The 19,938-nt window shown below is 45.0% G+C and overlaps 1 pseudogene; it reads left to right on the top strand.

Moving 5' to 3' along the window:
- The first annotated feature begins 2,977 nt into the window (after positions 1-2,977).
- Positions 2,978-4,225, top strand: LOC123064458 (Bowman-Birk type bran trypsin inhibitor-like; annotated as a pseudogene).
- The last annotated feature ends 15,713 nt before the right edge of the window (positions 4,226-19,938 follow it).

Genomic DNA, 19,938 nt, shown 5'->3' with positions numbered 1-19,938 from the left:
CAATACTTGTATTTTTGCTATACTAAGGGCATCTCAAATGAGAAATTTACCTTTCTCCTTTTATGTCACAGGGACATCTTCAAAGAAGACACGAAAATAGTTATTCCAATTACAGTTCTATTGCAGGTTTTCGAAAAAGTCTACTTTCCGAAGTTGTGCAGGAGAAAGAGCATGGAAAATCCATTATTTCTAGGATTCAATTTTCTTGTTACCAAGAAACAACGAAAACAACAGATTATGTATTAGTCATTGTAAAATTCATATTAGGGTGAACAATGACATTCATGTGCTACTTAATTTGTCACATCATCAGCAGTCCTAGGCGAGTCTGACATATGTTTGCATTTGCACGGAGAATTTTGAAACTGAATTCTTCGCATCGGGTGGACTTGCTGAAAATGGTTGACGTAGCCAGCCTAATTCCTTTCATGATTGAGGTGTTTACCGGAAGAATAATGATTTGTAGCTAATGGGGTTATGTTGTTATATTCTACATTTCTAGTACTATTTTGCTTCACTTGTAGAGTGCTTGTGCAGGAAACGATAGTATGCATAAGAGTTGGATGAGGTTGCTTGATAGGTTTTCAAGCGATTACATTTCAGGGGTGAATGCATTCTTTGATTTTGCTTGTCAACATTACAGCGGCGTTGCATTTGTGAAACTTGTATGAATATAAGCCAGTAGAGTATTAGTCATGTTCGAACCCATTTGTTATTGTATGGTATACAAACTTCGTACGCAAAATGAATATTCAACGGAGAACACGTTAGCAATGATGAAGACCAAGTTGATGAGTTACTTGAAGATGAGGAAGATTGATACGTCTACAACGTATATATGATTTTTGATTGTTCCATGCTATTATATTATCTGTTTTGAATGTTTTATATGCATTAATATGCTATTTTATATTATTTTTGGGACTAACCTAGTAACCTAGAGCTCAGTGCCACTTTCTGTTTTTTCCTTATTTTTGAGTTTCGCAAAGAAGGAATACCAAACGGAGTCCAAATAGAATAAAATCTTGACGATGATTTTTCTTCGGCCAAAAGACACCCAGGAGACTTGGAGATAAAGTCGGAAGAGCCACGAGGCGGCCACAAGGGGGAGGGCGCGCCCCTGCCTTATGGGCCCCCCGTGACACTTCTGACCTAATTCTCCGTCCTATATATTCTGAAATATCCTCAAACCAGCAGAAGCATCCACGAAAACACTTCTCCACCGCCGCAACCTTCTGTACCGGTGAGATCCCATCTAGGGACCTTTTCCGGCATCCTGCCGGAGGGTGATTCGATCATGGAGGGCTTCTACATCAACTCTATTGCCCTTCCGATGAAGTATGAGTAGTTTACCTCAGACCTACGGGTCCATAGCTAGCAGCTAGATGACTTCTTCTCTCTCTCTTTGATTCTCAATACCGTGTTCTCCTCGATGTTCTTGGAGATCTATCCGATGTAATCTTCTTTGCGGTCTATTTGTCGAGATCCGATGAATTGTGGATTTATGATCAACTTATCTATGAATATTATTTGAATCTTCTCTGAATTCTTATATGCATGATTTGATATCTTTGTAATTCTCTTCGAACTATCGGTTTAGTTTGGCCAACTAGATTGGTTATTCTTGCAATGGGGGAAGTGCTTAGCTTTGGGTTCAATCTTGCAGTGTCCTTTCCCTGTGACAATAGGGGCAGCAAGGCACGTATTGTATTATTGCCATCGAGGATAAAAAGATGGGGTTTACATCATATTGCTTGAATTTATTCCTCTACATCATGTCATCTTACTTAATGCGTTACTCTGTTCTTCATGAACTTAATACTCTAGATGCAGGCAGGAGTCGGTCGATGTGCGAAGTAATAGTAGTAGATGCAGAATCATTTCGGTCTACTTGACACGGACGTGATGCCTATACTTCATACTCATTGCCTTAGATATCGTCATAACTTTGTGCTTTTCTATCAGTTGCTCGACAGTAATTTGTTCACCCGCCGTATTATTTGTTCACCCGGTCTATTTTCCATCATATAAGTTTCCGATCTACTATTTTGTAATCTTTTACTTTCTGACTTATAAACCAAAAAACTCCAAAATATTTTATTTTTTGTTTGTTTATCTCTATCAGATCTCACTTTTGCAAGTAATTGTGAAGGGATTAACAATCCCTTTATCGCGTTGGGTGCAAGTTGTTTGATTGTTTGTGCATATATTGATGATTTCTGCGTTGTCTCGTACTGGATTGATACCTTGATTCTCTAACTGAGGGAAATACTTATCTCTACTTTGCTGCATCACTCTTTTCTCTTCAAGGAAAAAACCAACGCAAACTCAAGAAGTAGCAAAGACCTTGATGATTTTGATGGATTTGATATGGTCCAAGATCTGCTAGGATATACCAATAGAGCCATTGAGATCTCAGGACATGTAGCACTCATTGTCACCATCTTTCATTTCTTGTATTATTAATGCTATACATGTTTTCTTAACAAATGCCTTTCATTTCTTGTATTATTAACGTAGGAAGTAATGTTACAAAAGCAAAAAGAGCCTACAGAGAAGGGCAAAGTAACTTGAACGGAGCAACGAATTTGCGAAAAGGTGCTTGATAAGGCATATGATTACACTAGGGGTCGAGGCCATGGACGAGAACAAAATAGAAGGGACGAAAACAAAATACAATTTCACATCATATAAATTTGTCATTATAAATGTTTATATTATTTTTAATATGTGGAGTAAATAAAAACGAAGGGAGTATCCATGCCGCGGTAGAAATAATGAAGGGCGTGTTGCTCGTGCCTGCATGGCTGAAGCATGCATGATGCGTGGCACAACGTCCAGCACCCATATGTGGCACTACGTGTCTAATTCTGGAATTAACTTAACCGTGACGCGCCACGCGTTGGTTTTCATGGCTGTCACGCGGCTATATATACGCGGCTACACAGCTTGAAACACACAAGCAACCTCAGTAACCAGCCATGAAGACGATGAAGAGATGCATTGTTCCTAGCATCCTGCTGATGCTTTCACTCGAGGCCGCCCTCCTCGTCGCCGCCGGCCGCCCCACCACGGGCGCCGGCGCCGACGATGTGGGCACCATTCTCCTGCCGAGCGAGGGCAAAGGTGACCATGCCATCAGTTTTTTTCCTAGTTCAGTTCACGTAGCTGCTGAACGAAGAAACTGATCACAGCTTGGCTCGTTAACTGAGGACTTGCAGGCCAAGCAGAAATGGTGGCGAGCAGGCCGTGGAAGTGCTGCGACCGGGCCTTTTGCACAGAGTCGAACCCGATGGTGTACAAGTGTGGTGACGAGGTCGATCAGTGCGCGTCCACCTGCCAGGCCTGCGTGCCGTCCACGCTCAACCCGTCTCGCCACGTCTGCCAAGACCTGCACACCGGCGACCCCGGGCCCGAGTGCAGCGACGACGGCGGCCTCAACGTCGGCATCGCGAAAGCCGAAGGTGCTAGTAAAGATTACCCGGTGACTTTGGCGGCAGCGAAGAAGAAGGGGGAAGAGGAAGAGAGGCCATGGAAATGCTGCGACTTTGCTCTGTGCACCAGGTCATTCCCACCGCTGTGCCGCTGCATGGACAAGGTCGAGCAGTGTGCTGCGACCTGCGAGAAATGCGAGCCGGCGACGTCGGACTCATCCCGCCGCGTCTGCAACGACTGGTAGCATGGCTTCCCGGGGCCCATGTGCACGGAGGCTGTTGCAACAGCGAAGAAGAAGAAGGCGGAAGAAGAAGAGAGGCCGTGGAAATGCTGTGACATGGCTCTGTGCACCAGGTCGTTCCCGCCGATGTGCCGCTGCATGGACAAGGTCGAGCAGTGTGCTGCAACCTGCCAGAGCTGCGAGCCGGCGATGTCGGACTCATCCCGCCGTGTCTGCAACGACTGGTACCATGGCTTCCCGGGGCCCAAGTGCACCGCCGGCGGTAACTAGCATGCGCTTTGATCGCCTGATCAATGCCGTCAAGACTGAGCTTGAGTCGCTAAGTGTAGCTGCAGCAGCCTGCAGTGTGTGCGTGTAAGCAATAAAATAAAAATGGAAGCTCAGGCAATCACGAATAAAAATGGAAAGTAAGGCAATGATGATAAGACAAGTCGTTCATGTGTCTTTAAATCTTAGCAGATTCTGGTGTGGCAATCAGATTCTGGGAGTTCAAATCTTAGCAGTCATGTGTCTTTCATCTAGTTTTTGGTGTGGCAACTTCGACATCTTCTTTTGTGTTGTTTTGTGTCTTTAGTCCAGTTTCTTCTACCTTCTAAAATGATGGTGATGAATTGCAACCTATTCTTTGTGAGATGATGGTCAAGCCCATGCATCTTCAGCGATCTTTAGATCTCTGTCTCAATGGGCAAGTGGTTATTGCCGTCTTCAAAATCTAGTATGGCAGGGACGTTTGTATATATCGCTTTTCTTCGTTATAGGTGGTTCGGTGCAATTTTCAGTTCAGTGGACAACATTTAATTAGACAAGAAAGAAAACTAGTATGCCTTTTATATCCATTGTATTGGTCAGTAGTCAGATCTAAGATGCCCTTTGGGTATCTTTATTCATAAAATAATTGTGTTAATCTGCTTCATCTAACAAGTTTGGTATTTTAAAAAAATTATCTCAAACTTTTTGAGGAGGTTCACTCTGGGGAAGAAACGTTCCTGTTGAGTACAAAATCTGAACATTTATGTTTATATTGTGTGTATACATATATATATGTGTATGTCTAGGTCTCAGTCCACCGAGACTAAGCCAATTCTCATTTAAATGACATAGTATATGAAAAAAATTAAAAAGAAAACTGTGTACTAATTTTCTTGCAAGATAAAAAAATATAACATTATATAGGTTGCCACGTCTCCACTTCATCTGGCTAACATGTTGCAGACACATCCGATCTCATTGCATTGGATATTGAGATTTCCCATGCATTAGATTCGGTCTGTCTCATTTCCCAGGACCATTGTTGAACGCATCAAGTGTGAAGCCACGTGCTAAGATGCATGCCTGCATGTACGGATATGCAGAGGGCAATTTTGAGCCACCCACGCGCCCCATGAGTGCAAGTAACAAAACTATAGGTAGTACCAAGCACGCGGTGTAATGTGCGCGCCAGCCTCGACACCAGGAGGCGTAAACTAATCGATATGGCAGCTCTGTGCACGCAGCTGGTAGATGCACTATGGACGTGTTTGGTTGCAGTTTGCAATAGTAGTTGTATTGCATGTCCATCTCTAGCCAGCCTAGTTGCTGAAAAACAGCCTCATATGCAGCAGATGCAACCTGTTTGATTGCCTGCATCGCATCGAGAGACACTTACCCTTGCTGTTTGGTTGTCCGCATTTGTGCTTAGGGTGTGAGCAGATGCAAACTTCAGCTATTTGATTACAAACAACGTTTGTGTTCTGCTCACCCCATTCAAATATGGTGGCCTCACCACCACACATGATCAGCACAACAGCAACAACACAACAGTAAGATCAAACAAAGCAAGTAATGTAATGGCAGCAAACTTAACACAACAAGCAAGCAAATGCCAGCAAACTACTTAACTAGATAGCATAAGTCTAGATTAAGAGCAGGGGCATACTCCTTCCCTGATGTTCCAGGGTGCTGCTCCTGGTCAAAATATGAACAAGTTCCCAGCACAAGTCTCGATCGCCACACACCCTAAAAGTTCTCCACTAACACCTGCTTAACTTAACTACATAGCCTGCTCGATGGCACCAAGGCAGTTGTGCCTGCTGCAATGATACTTGCACATCACCGACGAGTCATGGTTGTAGATCTGAACCTTCAGTCCGAGTCCGGAGATGCGCACAACGACGAGGTCGCTGGGGACGATGCGGCGGCGGCGGCAGAAGTAGTTCCACCCCCGGCCAAGCACCATGTGGCCCTCGAAGTTCTGGACCTGCACCCAGAACACAAAGTGCATGTTGGCCGAGAGCCTGACCACGCGCGGGAGCCGCTTGATCACCAGCCAGGTGTTCATCACCTCCACGAACTTGGGAGGGACGACGAGCATGGCGAGGTCCTCGTTGTCCTTGATCTGCTGGTAGAATCTCATCGGCTCCCTGGCTCCCACCTCGTGGCCCTGCCTCGGAGATCTTCCCCTTGAACGAGGCACGCTCATGAAGGCAATCCTGCCAGGCAGGTCCACCGTCCTGAGCCACCTGTTTGTGGGGATGAAATCCTCGGCGCGCTCAGCTCCGGCCACGACCTGAGCTCCTCCACCCGCCACATCCCAGTCAGTCTTCAGTATCTTGTCAGGCAACATGACAAGTATTAGTATCAAACAAAGCAAGCAAGCAAGCAAACAAGCAAGCAAACAAGCAAGCAAGCAAGCAAATGCCACAGATCAGTGCCACAGATCAGTGGACTTGCCCAACAACAAGTGCCACTGATCAGTGATGAATGCTAGAATGCCCAACAGCAAGTGCCACTGATCAGTGGCATGTGCTCATGGCCAAATGGCAATGATCAGTGGCACTTGGTGTTGGGAAAGAGCACTAATCGACTTGCTGTAGTGCAAATGACACTGATCAATGACACCGATTAGTGACTTGCCAAATAGCACAGCCATGACACTGATCAGTGACTTACCCAATAGCAAGTGCCATTGATAAGTGCCATTTTGCCCAACAGCAAGTGCCATTGATAAGTGGGCAAATGCCACTTATCAATGACACTTGTTGTTGGGCAAGTCACTGATCAGTGGCATCTTCTTTGCTGCAACTGGCACTGATCACTGCACTATCCTAAACAAGGAAACATCTAAAAATAGCAACAACAAGTGCCAATTGCACCCATGTGTAGCCATGCAGATTTGGGACCATCCTAAAATCGTCCTACTACATGCACGTATAACATCCACTCATGGCACAAACCCTAGCTTCAACATGCAACATGAAACAAGGACATGATCCTAACATGAACATGCCATCAGTCAACATGATTCTAGCATTCATCACTCAACATGAACATGATTCGAGCATGAACACAACTACTAGCATGTAGCACAAATCTAGCATGTAGTAGCACTCAGACTAGCATGATTCTAGCATTCTAGCATGAACATGAATCTAGCATGTAACACAACTACTAGAATTCTAGCATGAACACAAGCAATAGCACAAGCACTATACAAAACAAGAACAAATCAGTCCGATTGGGATCGCATCCAATCGGATTTGCTAGAATCCTATCAATCCTAGCACATGCCTAAGACATTAATCGCTAATTTATATCTAGGAGCAAGATTTGAGGGGATTTGACTCACCGGAGCACGCGCAGCCGCGGCGAACCGAGGCCGGGGTGAAAACCTCGGCGGGAACGATAGAGGCGGCGGAGCAGAGGACAAGCCGGTCCCGGCGACGGCCTGCGGCATCGACCCCGTGCTCAACGCCATGCTAGAGGTCGAGAAGGACGGCCCGCCGGCTGGAGAAAACCCTTGGACGGGGGTCAAGAAAACCCCCAGGACCAATGGTGTCCCGAGAAGGGGCGGCTCCGTCGACGACGCCGGTTCCAAGCCCAGGACCAGGAGGTCCAGAATCGGCGGCGGAGCAAGAGCGACTAGCACCGCATGGGCCTGTGCTCGTGTAGGAGGTCGGCAGCAGATGGGGGACGGCGCCCGCAGCGCCGACGCCAAGTCGTGGCCCGAGTTCTGGAGCCCAGCCAGCCAGCGCTCCTGGATGCTGGCGATGCGCTGGTCGACCGGGGTCAGAGGGCGGCGCGGCGGTGGGCCTGGCGGAGCCATCAGAGCAAAGGAGAGGAGAGGGAGGGGCGGTGAGGGAGAGAGAGGGAGCGGTGGGAACAGTGTGCCTGGGGCGGTGACAGGAGAGTGGGGGCAAGTAATGAGACATCGCCTCCGTCTCCCACACTGCCCAAGGCATGCAACTGCCCTGCACGCGCGGCCGTGCCGGGCCAGGCTCGCGAGGAACTGCCGATTCGGCAGTTTCCGTCGGGCCAGGCTGCGGGCTACTTTGAGGTTCGTGCGGGCCTCAAACCGCATGCAACCCAGCCAACCAAACAGGCCGCGCACATCCCGCACGTGCCTGGTTGGGCTGCATGCGGGCAACCAAACACGCCCTATATTATTGCGACTCGATCCAGATCTAGCAAGCTCGAACAGTCACTAGCTAAGTTCGTCTGCCGCAGTTGTAAAAGTTTTGTACTTCTTGTTAATTTCTTTTGCTGCCTTGCATCAACTTTTAACATGTGATCTTATGCTTACAAAGTGATTGTATGCTTTGAAATGTTATGCAGAGTTCGAAGGCATAGTATTCGGAGCCACCCCATCTTCTCCCATTTGCCTCCCACTGTCCTCCAATACGCTGATGATACACTCATCTTTGCTGCCGCCTCTCCTGCCGCCGCCGCAGCCCTCAAAGTGATCCTAAACAATTTTGCACACGCCACGGGCCTCGCCATCAACTTCTCCAAAACTACCCTAGCCACTCTACACACAGACGAATCCAAGACTGCTGCCATTGCCCTCACCATGGGGTGCTAATGCGCCTCCTTCCCTCAAACTTATCTCGGTCTTCCTCTCGCCCCGACTAAGCCTCTCACCAATGCCTTCAACCCTTTGGTAGAACGTTCTAGGAAATTACTTACAGGCTGGCGTGCCAAACTACTCGATAAAGGCGATCTCGTCCTCATTTCCGCAGTTATGGACTCAATCCTCACCCATTTCATGTCTGTGTTCTACATCCCCAAGAAAACAATCAAAACATTGGACTCTCTGAGAAGGGCCTTTTTTTGGGCAGGAGACGATGCTTGCTCAGGTGTTCAATGTCTTGTTGCATGGAAAAATGTTTGCTTAGCAAAAAAAATCGGTGGTTTAGGGCTCAAAAACCTGCAAGTTCAAAACTACTGCCTCCTTATGAAATTTGCTACCAAATCACTCTCCAATGCACATACACCTTGGCTTGAGTGGCTTGATCTCCAACACCCTAACGCACTAGTCTCCTCATCCCCTCAAACCTCTTTTTCGTGCCGCACAATTTCATAGCAAATCCCTACCCTACAAAATATCACGTTCGTGCTAACAAACAATGGCTCACATACTTACTTCTGGCTGGACACTTGGCTGGCTCCACAACCCCTTGCCATCACCTTCCCCCAGCTATTTCCATATACCACCTCAGAGCTGGTTAAAGTGGCTAACAACTTGCATTTCGGTATCCAAGCTAACCTCCGTAATCGTCTCTCTCTCACGGTAGAACAAGAGCTTGTGTCGCTTGTGGCTATTTTGCAGGACTTCATGCCCTCGGCGGGGGAAGATCAACGGTTCCTACAACATGTCATTGGCTTCACCACCAAGCATGCATACGGTGCCCTCATGGCTCGGCCAGATAACGATCTCATTGCTCCTCTCATTTGGAGTGCCAAGGATCCTCGGAAGCTTAAAGTCTTCGCCTAGGGTCAATCTTGCACACAAGCATATAATTGATTCAGATATATGCCACCGGTGTGCTAGGTTACAGAAGACTCCAGCCACCTCTTCATCACATGCCCTCTTGCTAATAGGATTTGGCAATGATTTGGGCTCATGCCACAAACCGATGACATTGCAGACCTATGGTACGTCAATATCCCTCCTCACCTCTCCACCACGGCATGGCCCTCGGCCCTCTTGGCGTTATTATGGATGATCTGAGCAGCACGTAATGACATGGTGTTTAGGACGGTGGATCAATGCTCTGTAATAACCCTTAGGAGCCTTGTTTCTGTTTTGGATCTCTGGTCTCATTGTCTTGTGGAAACACAAGACAAGGAGGACGTCTTCTCGTGGCGCTCCTACCTCTCTGCACATTGCACCGTGCCTATGTAATTCTGTACTTACTGCCATGATAGTCCTTTGAGTAATATATTCAGGTGGGGGAGCTTCCCCCCGGTGATTCTAAAAAAAGGTTTTAAACTTAAAAAAACACTAACTAAGAGCATCAACAGTTGGGCTTGGAAAATACGGCCCTCTAAACATCCGTAGACGCATCCACATACGGCCTCGGTCCCCTTATATTGGCTGCCAGGCAGCTGCACTCACCAAATGCAATCCCTCAAATCCATGCACATCCATCATACACGTGAATATCACACCTGAATAAACATTTGTTGGTAGCGAAAATACTTAGTTGGAACATAATATTTATTTGAAGCCCACAATTCAAACATTACCTCTTTACTTTTCATTGTGTGTCCACATATACTTCACAAGATCACTGAGTAGACGTGCATGCACCTGATAGTCTTGAAGATTCTCATGCATCTGTAGAAAATTGATAAACTGATGTGCACCTTGTTGTTCCAAGATGTGGACTTGTTCTTTAGATTTGTCAAAATCATTGGTTTGGGCAAACTCATCACCCTCGTCCTCGACAATCCTATCGCATGAAATGACAGAACATATCATCAGCTGCCACAAAGTCTCTGTATCCCATGTCATTCAGCTCCACGAACAATTTCCCAACGAGTTTGGAGCACTTCAAATGCCCTCTCCACATCTTTCCTAGCCGCTTCTTGCATTGTTGCAAAATGGCTTTCTTTGTTGCCTTGGGAACCATATAAATAAGAGGAATAAGAAGGAAAAGAAAAGATAATGAACTAGACAACAATAACCCAAAAACACGCACTGTGATGGGACCTAATAAAAATCCTGAAAACAAATTGTAAGAGGCCTGTGCACCAGGGTCGTTCCACACACAGACCAACAAGCAAAGGAAAAAGGAAAACATCCCATCACATCCAGCCATGGTGGGATTCTCTTTGGCAAAGAGCAAACAAACCTGCCCACGCGATATGAATCTTGATGTGCCTAAATCCCTCAAAGAAAACTTACATGACTGAGACATTGTTAAATCAATAATATTGCAATTAATTTGTGTAGCAACATCGAGGTATTATCTAGTAGTGACGTGCCTTACCACGTGACATATGTGGTAAAGAATCCAAACAATTCACAAAGACATAGTAGTGACATACCTTAAGGTTGATGTATAATGCCGGCGATGCAGCCTTTGATCAAATCAAATGATTTCCTTGTTTACCAACCACGGAAGTAGTTGTGCCGTCAGCACAATCTAGAGGAGGCAAAGAGAATTGCACCCGTCGTCATCGCTTAGGGCATGTACAATGGGGGCATCACCCTGATTTTGCCTCAGCTATTAATTTAATCAGAAATCAACCAGACCACCATTGCTGAAAGTTTCTAGCCAACGGAGGCTACACTCTACAGTGGACCCACCTTTCTTCACATGCATAGTGTTTCTTTTCATTTCTCTCTACATCTCTCCTTGAATACTTCAGCATAGCTACATCTCTCCTTGAATACTCCAGGTGTGGTTGAATTGACAACTCAACTGCTAACACTCAAGAATATTCTTTGCCTCTCCTTGTGTCGAATCAATAAATTTGGGTTGAATACTTTACCCTCGAAAGCTGGTGCGATCCCCTACACTTGTGGGTTATCAAGACTAATTTCTGGCGCCGTTGCCGGGGACCATAGCTCCATTCTTTGAGTCACTTGGGATTTATATCTGTTGATCACTATGAAGAACTTGAAAGACAACACAACTACGATTTTTTCCCTCAACTACGAGGGGAGGTAAGGAACTGCCATCTAGCTCTGCACTAGATTCTCCTTCTGTTTTGAGTAAGCTTGCGACACCTAAACCTCCTACTGCTATGAATTCTGATATGTTGCATGTTATTGATGATGTCACTTCTGCTATGCATGATACTTATGATGAAACTACTTCTGTGCGTGATACTACTTTGCCATTAGGTGAATTTCTTGATGAACAACTTGCTAGAGTTAGGGGGAATGAAATTATTGAAGATGCTATTATTGATGATAGTGATGATGAAAGTTCTCCCAATGATTATGAATTGCCTGTTGTTCCCGAGGGTTATGTTATGAATGAAGAAGCTGCTAGAGCTATCTTTGCTTGCAATGATAGATATGATCTTAAGAAATTATTAGCTAAATGGAAGCAGCAATCTCTTAATGCTAGAAAACCTGACCCTGCTTTTGCTACTTCACCTATCTGTGTTACTGATAAGGATTATGAATTCTCTATTGATCCCAAAATTATTACTTTAGTAGAATCTGATCCTTTTTATGGCCTTGAATCTGAAACTGTTGTGGCACATCTTACCAAGTTGAATGATATAGCTACCCTGTTTACTCATGATGATAAATCTTGCTATTTTTATATCCTTAAGATATTTCCGTTCTCGTTAAAGGGTGATGCTAAGACTTGGTATAATTCTCTTGCTCCTGGTTGTGTGCGTAGTCCCCAGGATATGATTTATTACTTCTCTGCTAAATATTTCCCTGCTCATAAGAAACAAGCTGCCTTGCAGGAAATATATAATTTCATGCAAATCATAGAAGAGAGTCTCCCACAAGCTTGGGGGAGGCTTCTCCGGTTACTCAATGCTTTGCCTGATCATGCTCTCAAGAAAAATGAAATACTTGATATCTTTTATAATGGACTAACCGATGTTTCCAAGGACTACTTGGATAGTTGTGTTGGTTGTGTTTTCAGGGAAAGAACAGTCGACGAAGCTGAATTACTATTGAATAATATGTTGACTAATGAAAATAATAGGACTCTTCCTTAGCCAATTCCTGAGGCAATGCCTGAACCAATCAAGCCAACTCCTGAGCCTACTCTTAAACCCAGTCCGAAGAAGAGAGGTGTTTTATTTCTCAGTCCTGAAGATATGCAAGAGGCAAAGAAATCAATGAAAGAAAAAGGTATTAAAGCTGAAGATGTTAAGAATTTACCACCTATTGAAGAAATACATGGTCTTAATATACCGCCTATTGAAGAACCAGATTGATACGTCTCCAACGTATCTACTTTTCCAAAAACTTTTGCCCTTGTTTTGGACTCTAACTTGCATGATTTGAATGAAACTAACCCGGACTGACGCTGTTTTCGGCAGAACTGCCATGATGTTGTTTTATGTCTAGAAAAGAAAAGTTCTCGGAATGTCCTGAAAATTCACGGAGGCACTTTTTGGAATTAATAAGAATTTCTGAGCGAAAGAAATACACCAGGGGGCCCACACCCTATCCACGAGACAGGCCCCCTCCCCTGTAGGGCGCGCCCCCTATCTCGTGGGCCCCCTGGACCTCCACCGACCTCAACTCCAACTCCATATATTCACGTTCGGCGAGAAAAAAATCAGAGAGAAAGTTTCATCACGTTTTACGACACGGAGCCGCCGCCAAGCCCTAATCTCTCTCGGGAGAGCTGATCTGGAGTCCGTTTGGGGCTCCGGAGAGGGGGATTCGTTGCCGTCGTCATCATCAACCATCCTCCATCACCAATTTCATGATGCTCACCGATGTGCATGAGTAATTCCATCGTAGGCTTGTTGGACGGTGATGGGTTGGATGAGATTTACCATGTAATCGAGTTAGTTTTGTTAGGGTTTGATCCCTAGTATCCACTATGTTCTGAGATTGATGTTGCTATGACTTTGCTATGCTAACGACAGAACTATGATTTTTCCCTCAACTACGAGGGGAGGTAAGGAACTGCCATCTAGCTCTGCACTAGATTCTCCTTCCGTTATTAGTAAGCTTGCGACACCTAAACCTGTTACTGCTATGAATTCTGATATGTCGCATGTTATTGATGATGCCACTTTTGCTATGCATGATGAAACTACTTCTGTGCGTGATACTACTTTGCCATTAGGTGAATTTCTTGATGAACAACTTGCTAGAGTTAGGGGTAATGAAATTATTGAAGATGCTATTATAGATGATAGTGGTGATGAAAATTCTCCCAATGATTATGTATTGCCTGTTGTTCCTGAGGGTTATGTTATGAATGAAGAAGGTGCTAGACCTATCTTTGCTTGCAATGATAGATATGATCTTAAGAAATTGTTAGGTAAATGGAAGCAGCAGTCTCTTAATGTTAGAATGAAACCTTACCCTACTTTTGCTACTTCACCTATCTGTGTTACTGATAAGGATTATGAATTCTCTGTTGATCCTGAGATTATTACTTTAGTTGAATCTGATCCTTTTTATGGCCTTGAATCTGAAACTGTTGTGGCACATCTTACCAGGTTGAATGATATAGCCACCCTGTTTACTAATGATGAGAAGTCTCGCTATTATTATATTCTTAAGATATTTCCGTTCTCATTAAAGGGTGATGCTAAGACTTGGTATAATTCTCTTGCTCCTAGTTGTGTGCGTAGTCCCCAGGATATGATTTATTACTTCTCTGCTAAATATTTCCCTACTCATAAGAAACAGGCTGCCTTGCAGGAAATATACAATTTTGTGCAAATCAAAGAAGAGAGTCTCCCACAAGCTTGGGGGAGGCTTCTCCGGTTACTTAATGCTTTGCTGGATCATCCTGTTAAGAAAAATAAAATACTTGATATCTTTTATAATGGACTAACTGATGCTTCCAAGGATTACTTGGATAGTTGTGCTGGTTGTGTTTTCAGGGAAAGAACAGTCGACGAAGCTGAAATATTATTGAATAATATGTTGACTAATGAAAATAATTGGACTCTTCCTGAGACAATTCCTGAGGCAATTCCTGAACCAATTGAGCCAACTCCTGAGCCTATTCGTAAACCCACTCCGAAGAAGAGAGGTGTTTTATTTCTCAGTCCTGAAGATATGCAAGAGGCAAAGAAATCAATGAAAGAAAAAGGTAAATCTGAAGATGTTAAGAATTTACCTCCTATTGAAGAAATACATGGTCTTAATTTACCGCATGTTGAAGAACCACATTGTCTTGATAACCCGACACATGTAGTAAAGGTAAATTCTCTCTATAGATATGATAAAGTTGAAATCCCCTCTACTAAATTTCATAGCCCATGCTTAGATGAATTTGATGACTTTATGGCTAGACAAGAAAGTTTTAATGCTTATGTTGGTAGAGAGTTAAAGGATAATGCTCTCGAGATAGGACGCGTGAGCGACAATGTGGCTAGAGTTAAAGGTGAACTTAAACTCGTTAGCAAATATGCTTCTATGGTTGCTACTCAAGCTGAGCAAGTACTTAAAGCTCAAAATGATTTGCTTGATGAATTAAATAATAAAAATGACTTTGCTGTTAGAGTGGCTACTAGAACTGGTAGAATGACTCAGGAACCTTTGTATCCTGACGACCACCCTAAGAGAATCGAGCAAGATTCTCAGAGAGATAAGTTAGAAGCACCTAGTTCTTCTAAAAAGAAGAAAAGAAAAATGATAGAACTTTGCATGCTTCTAGTGAACCTACTATAGACACACCTGAGAATCCCAATGATATTTCTATCTCTGATGCTGAAACACAATCAGGTGATGAACATGAACCTAGTGATAATGTTAATGATAATGTTCATGTTGACGCTCAACCTAGCAAAAACAATGGTGTTGATATTGAACCTGCTGTTGATCTTGATAACCCACAATCAAAGAATCACTACAAAAAAATACACTTCCGTGATGATACATGTTTGTCATAGTAGGTCGTGTTTTCTGTCAGGCATGTACATCCATGACGATTTTATGACAGAATCAAGATAGTCATACCTGTGCTATCGTAGAAGTGTTCCATGACATTACCAAAATTATCATCACGGAAGTGTCCACTTCCATGACGATAAATTGCGCGTCACAGAAGTGCTTTCGTCAAGGGTGACCGACACGTGGCATCCACCATAACGGAACGCCGCTAAGCTATCGGGTCGGGTTTTGGATCCGATAACCCGTTAACAGCCCCGACCAATGGGAAATTTCTACGTGTAAAATTCTTATTGGCCGGATGAAACACGTGTCAGCTCGTCAGTGGGTCAGATAGGCGCCTATGATATGTCAACACGTGCCACAGCCCACCACTGGCCCATTTAGCATACAAAGCCGGCCCGTTTGACTTGGTCAAAAGTTAACGGGCTGGCCCATGAAAAGCCTATTAACGGTCTCTTCGCAAATAGCCCATTTTACGGCCCGTTAGGCACTAAAGGAAATCGGCCCAACAACGTCATGTGGGCCGTCGAATATAACACCAGCCCATTTCACTTTCGGCCCATGTATGGCCCACGACGTCTTTCGGCCCATATGAGGCCTTCGTATCTTTCGGCCCTTTACAGGCCCACGGTGACTCTAGCCCATAATGAACAGTAATTTTCTTTATACCCGTTAATGGCCCGTGATTTACATGGGCCGTTTCCAGTCCGTGTTAGCTTTCGGCCTATTGACGGCCCATACGTTCTTGGGCTCTGTCGTGGATTTGTCACGGCAGATGTCCTAGCGAAAGGACTTAGTCGTGGAGCCATCGCTACGAGTTTACTTGAAGGGGTTAAAGCGGACACAAGGACACGAGGATTTTATACTAGTTCGGCCCCTTCGATGAAGGTAAAAGCCTACGTCTAGTTGTGATGGAATTGATATGATCTCGATGGCTAGGGAGCAAACAAGCTTCGCCTAGGCTCGAGTTGTGGTTGTCTCCCTTGAACCGGCACCGGGTCGCCCCCTTATATACACGGGTGGCGCCCGTCGGTCCATAGAGTCCTAACCGGTTCATACTCGTACTCCGATTGCTATCTTTCTATTCCTTACTTATAATACAAGTCATACATCAAGCCGGTTTACGGCTACATGCTCTAACCGACTACAGGCCTTGGGCCTTCATCTGTTTACGCCACTAATGGAGTTAACTCGGCCCAAGTAGGCCGGTTTACACCTAGTGGTAATATCCCCAACATTAGGCCCCAGATTGATTTGAACTGGTTCATGTCAATCCTTCACACCATCTTGCGTCTTGGATATCTTCTGTTAATTGGCAAATCTCCATGTCGTCATTATTTTTAGTTGCTGTAAACCGGCATGACGTCATTAGTTTTGGTTACTGTAAACCGGCATGACGTCATTATGAAGTTCATAACGCCCTCTTAATAACAACTCCTGGATTCGCGCGTTTGACCTAGCTCGGTTGCCTTATAAATAAGACCGAAGGGTTATTTCCTTTCTCTTCCCCTTCGTCCCTTCTTCTTCTTCCTCACGTCGCCAGCTTTGCAGCTCCGCCACCACCGTCGACCTCTGCCTCGTCTCGGGCCGCTGCATCAACCTGAACGTACCAGAGTGTTGCGGCGTCTTTCCGCATATTCTCCGTTCTCGATAAGTCTTCTCTCCTTCTTAACCTAGATCTGTTCTTAGGGTTCCATGTTCTTGCTATGTTCATTGCGCGTTCATGGCTGTTCTCTGACCTTGAATGCATCTGTGGATTCTTGCTGTGCTTAGTAGCGATCCCTTTAGCATCCACCTGCTATTTCTCATCCAAGCGCATAGATCTCCCGCATATATCCGCTCAATGGTTCACTTCTGTTTCCGCCTTAGTCTTCGAAATATTTCCTGTTTTTATGAGCTTGCTGTAGATCCGCGGCTGTAACCTGATTTTGTGAAACTTGTTTCTGCATGACTAGTTGTCCATAGTTTCAATTGCTTCCGATGCTTAGGCCAGGCGGTTTAACTTCACCATAGAGAAAAAATTGCTAAACCGGCATATATGTCATTAGTCCCCTGGTTGAACCGCCAGAATCCATCTGATGCTGCGTTGTAGAAGACCGGTTTATTGGTACTGCCTCCGGTTTACCGTAATTAGATCAACACCTTTTTATCCGGCATGACCTTGAACCAGATCACTTATTTCTTGTAGATCTCGTTATGGCCAAACAAGTGTACGAGTGCAACTGGGTTCCCTCCCGTGTCACAGAATCACAGCTGAACAATCTAGTCCTGATCGGCGCTTTGAATAGCAAAGATACGATTCACTGGAGGGTTCCTGGAGATGAATGTCCTCCTACGCCCCAGGAAGGAGAGGTCGTGGTTTTTGCAGATCACATGGCCCGGGGCTTCAAATCGCCCGGCTCTAAATTTTACCGGGATGTGTTAGCCAATTTTCAACTCCGTCCACAGGATATTGGCCCCAACTCCGTCACCAATCTATGTCACTTTCAAGTACTTTCTGAGGCATACCTTCAAGAGGAACCTTCAGTCGAGTTATTTAGAGATCTCTTTCATCTGAACCGCCGTACTGAATTCACTGACGGCCCTAATACCGAACTGGGCGGTATGGCCATTCAGAAAATGAAAGAAATGCGGGTTTCGTTGAGGTAACCATTCTCTCTTCCGATTCAGAAATCCTGCCTTTGCCAAAATTTCGCCGGGCAAACCGGAAAATTAAATTTTCTCATCCTCTTGCTTATCTGGATTCCCAATTTCTTATGAAGACCCAGCAACACGAAGCTCGCCGCACAACCCGGCACAGTGGCCAGGTAGTTACCTCTGCCGGTTTACCAAATAGTCCGGTTCGAAAACGCTGCTCCGAGGTCTCCGACCTTTTTATTGATTTAAATCGTAAAGCAGGTTTCTTCCATCAACCTCTTAATCCATCCGACTCTGATTATCAGGTCACTTCTCATTCATCATCTGGTGAATCGTCGGCCACCCAGCTACCACCTTTGAAAACAGTTGCTGGGTAAGTTAAACCGAACATATGCTTCTAGTATACTGCGCAATGGCTTACACTTTTCCTTGATTTTTTATTTTTCTTTCAGGGCTAAACCGAAACCAAGCAAGAAGGCCCGCCTGGATAGAGCGGCTGAAGAAGATGTGGCCCCAGAACATGACCAAGCACCTGATCATGAAGTGTTTACTTGTGAAGATATCCCCAATGATCCTCCTCTGCAAGACGCCGTTATCCCTGAAGAAGGTCCTATTCATATTCTAGCCTCTGCTGATCCGCCTGCCAGCTCTGTCCAGATTGAGAAATCCCACACTCCTGCTGACAAACCGGCCGCCCCAACCCAAACCGGCGAGTTAAAAGATGATGATGTTGTGATTACCGGCATAGGCCGCTCTGAACCTGGGAATCCTGCCACCCTTACCAGGCATACCATCAAAGAGGATTCTTCCCCTTTGAACAAAGGAAAATGGGATGTTGAATTAGAAACATACGCCGCTCTGAATGCTCAAGATCTTCACTTTGGCTATCTAAACCGGCTTTACACTAGCCGTGACTATGAAGCTGGCCTGGTCAAAATGATGAGGGATAATTTTGAGGTAAATTCCTTCTTTCCTTTCTGCCATTGCATTCATCCTTGTAGCCCCCAAGGGCCGGTTTGTGACCTTGGTCAAACCGGGACTTGATCCTGACCATTTTTGAAATCCGTCGGCATAACCCTGGAGGGCCGGTCTAACTTAGCATAAGTAAACCAGGGCTCAAAAATAAAAAGCTGTTCTTAGAACATAACTTGATCAAATAGCCATTAGCCCCCAAGTGCCAAGTTGAATACTTGTATTGAGCTTGTGACTTTGTAATCTAGCAATATACAAAAACTTGAAGGTGCATTAGCCCCCAAGTATCAGGCATATAACTTTTGTTATGTGGTTGATACTTCCATTTCTTGGATTGTCTGTGCAAAGCTTAAAATGCCGTCTGTATGCAAGCTGAAGTGAAAATCAGGGAGGACCAGATTGCCGATTTGCAGGAGGCCCTAAAGACCCAGCAGGCTGAAACAGATAAGGCCAAACAAGAATTAACCAGCTCTTTGAGCACTGCGGAACGGATGAAAGAAAGCTTCAAGAAAGAGCGGGCTGACTGGGCCACTGAGAAGGCCGGTTTAACCAAAAGAGCAGAAAATGCTGAAGCGGCCCTTAAGCCGGTGGTGGACGAACTAACGGCCGTGCAGCGGCAAATACACTCCATGACTGCTGCAATCTTTGGTAAGCTCCTTGTAACTTCTGTGATAAATTTGAATCTGCTGTATCGTAAATCCGGTTTGAGACTATTCCAATCTTGTTGTAGGCACACGTATTGGGCATTTAGGAAATGATGTGCGGAAGAAATTGAAAGCTGCCTACACCTTGGTGGAACAATTGTATACCGGAGCCCAACGAATCATCA

Source organism: Triticum aestivum, chromosome 3B (genome assembly GCF_018294505.1).
Source record: "Triticum aestivum cultivar Chinese Spring chromosome 3B, IWGSC CS RefSeq v2.1, whole genome shotgun sequence".
Taxonomy (NCBI): domain Eukaryota; kingdom Viridiplantae; phylum Streptophyta; class Magnoliopsida; order Poales; family Poaceae; genus Triticum; species Triticum aestivum.
Note: the sequence above shows the minus strand (reverse complement) of the source record. Positions and strands in the feature narration are given on the sequence as shown.